Below are 2,976 nucleotides of genomic sequence, written 5' to 3' on the forward strand. Positions count from 1 at the left end.
CTGACGCAGTCAAGAGATACTATGTATGATTTCTTTCTTTGATTGTACTTGTTTGTATTTGGCATGTCTCGAATATTGAAATGACGAAGGCATTTTGTTTTGCTATCTAAACACTTTATCCATCGTTACCCCTTTGAGCCTCATTTATTTTCATTCATACCCCTCCTTTGGAATCAATGGCAAATATCGGAAACACAAGCGTAAAGATAAGTAAAGAAAGGAGAGAAAAAGAGAAAGGAAAAAGAAAAGAGAAAGAAAAGAATGGAAAGAGAAAGAAAAGAAAAGAAAAGAAAAAGAAAAAAAAAAGAAAAGAAACAACAACAAAAGGAAAAACAAAATATGAAAAGAAGAGAAAGAAAAAGAGAAGAAAAATCACAACAAATAAAGTAATTCATATGTCATGAACTACGTTTGACCTGATTCCTTTTAAGGATACGTAGGCAGCCTCACGATTCGGTCCCAGCAAAGTAAAAATCCAAAAGTCCCCAAACAAGAAACTGGGGCAGAAGTTGTGGTTGTTATCAGAAATCTAATTCTGAAGGTTGTAAATTTAAACCCAATCAAACGGTTGAGCTATACCCTTCTTTTCTAAGCCCATCCAAAATCCACATTACGGTCCAAAGAAAGACCTTCCGATCAGTCTTCGGGAAATGCCAAGTCAAGTAGGTAGAGGTGATTCGTGTCAGGGGCAACGCTTTGGTCCAAATAGGGAAAAGAACTCAAAAATGAGAGAGTCTTACTAGTGAAAACCCTCACGGGAACCGTAAGGCGACGGGAGCTGAGAGAAATCAAAATGAGAGAGTCTTATTGGTGAAAACCCTCACGGGCACCTTAAGGCGAAAGTGAGTCGACAGATGAAGGAATGAGAGAGGTCTGCTTGTGAAAACCTTTCAAGGCACCGCAGGATGAACAAGGTCGGGATTTGAGGTGAAGAAATTAGGTTATGCAAATTCTGGGGCAACAAAGTATGGCAACTGAAAGTTGATTGGTTGGACAGATTGGGCCGATATCCAAATTGCATGTCATGATCATTGATGCCAGCTGTTCCACTCAGATAAGTCTCTTTTCTTTTTCTCTTCAGATAGTCTTCCAGTTTTGGACTTCCTTATCCTTAACTCTGAAAGTCATTGCATTTCATTTCTTTGGGTTTATTTCTCTAAGATGTTCCCAATGTCAGTTCTATTTAAGCAAATAAGAAGGAATTTCAAAGCTCACTACTAGCTTCAAAATGGCAAAGTACAGTGCTGCCAGAGCATACCAAAGATGACATGATGTAAAGTGGGGTAAGTGCCAGCACAAGTTCCATTGATAAAATGATTTAGTAATTTCATGGGAGATGCAGAGTTTCAGTTAAAGGAGTCAGAGGTGTGAAACAACGGTGTGGGTATAGAACACTCGGGTCATCCAAAGTCATGGGGTTTTGAAAGTCAGTCGGAAAATTAAGCGAACCAGGGTCAGTGCGGGTAGCCGGTCAAAACAAAACAATGCAGAAGAGAGACCTTCAGCAAAGAATGTCATCAACTAACCACCACATTTTAAAATGACAAAATTTTTCTTTGATTAAAACAGGGGCAGGAAATTTCGGTTGTTTCGGATAAACCCTCCGCGGAGAAAGGCGGTCACCAAACAGGTTTGATTTTTGATTTTCAGGACCCTCCTGGAAAATAGGACCTAGTTTAAAGTTCAGAAATAGCATATTCTAGCATAAATGTACCCCAAAAGGAATATAAGTTAGCTTATGAGTTTGCATGTTTGAGATAGGATTCAATTAGGAGTTTCCAGGACCCTCCTAAATAATGAGATATAGTTTTAAGATTTCCATTAGATCACAAGATGTATCGTAAGCTCTACCGTAGGGTAATATAATTCAGTCGTAAAAGTGTCAGTTTTTAGGACAAGATTTGATTTTGAGTTTCAGGACCCTCCCGGATAATGGGATTAAGACCCTCTTAAATAACAAGATTTAGTGGAAGTCACACCTTTAGAAGATATAACTTAGATTTAAAATTGTCGTTTAGGTAAGAATTGTCAGGGCCCCCCTGGATAATGGGACCTAGATTTCGAATTCTTAGTAATATTTGGTAATATGATTCAGTTTAACACTCACATCTGTTCCCAACCTCCAAACTGGGGCAGAAAATTTTTATTTGTTTTATCTATTTCATTGAAGTCAGGAGCCCGCCTGGAGAGCAGGGAATACATTCAAGTTTAGCAATCAGGAGCCCACCTGGAGAGCAGGGAATACGTTTCAAGTTGAAATCAGGAGCCCGCCTGGAGAGCAGGGAATACATTCAAGTTTAGCAATCAGGAGCCCGCCTGGAGAGCAAGGAATACGTTTCAAGTTGAAGTCAGGAGCCCGCCTGGAGAACAGGGAATACATTCAAGTTTAGCAATCAGGAGCCCTCCTGGAGAGCAGGGAATACTTTCAAGTTGAAGTCAGGAGACCGCCTGAAGAGCAGGGAATACTTTCAAGCTGAAGTCACGAGCCCGCCTGGAAAGCAGGGAATACTTTCAAGTTTAGCAGTCAGGAGCCCACCTGGAGAACAAGGGAGTACAATTCAAGTTTTGGTTTTCAAAATTCTTTGATATTCGACAATGTGATTTGTTTTACACTTACACATGGGCCCACATACCCAAACTGGGGCAGAAAGTTTTCTTTGTTTTTGTCTATTTTGCTGAAGTCTAGAGCCCGCCTGGAGAGCAGGGAATACATTCAAGTTTAGCAATCAGGAGCCCGCCTGGAGAGCAGGGAACACGTTTCAAGTTGAAGTCAGGAGCCCGTCTGGAGAACAAGGGAGTACAATTTAAGTTTTAACCTTAAAATCCTCTATTTTGTCTATTTTGAAATCAGGAGCCTGCCTGGAGAGCAGGGAATACGTTTCAAGTTGAAGTCAGGAGCCCGCCTGGAGAGCAGGGATTACGTTTCAAATTGAAGTCAGGAGCCCGCCTGGAGAGCAGGGATTACGTTTCAAATTG

The sequence above is a fragment of the Nicotiana sylvestris genome, chromosome 6 (assembly GCF_000393655.2).
Source record: "Nicotiana sylvestris chromosome 6, ASM39365v2, whole genome shotgun sequence".
NCBI classification, from domain to species: Eukaryota; Viridiplantae; Streptophyta; class Magnoliopsida; order Solanales; family Solanaceae; genus Nicotiana; species Nicotiana sylvestris.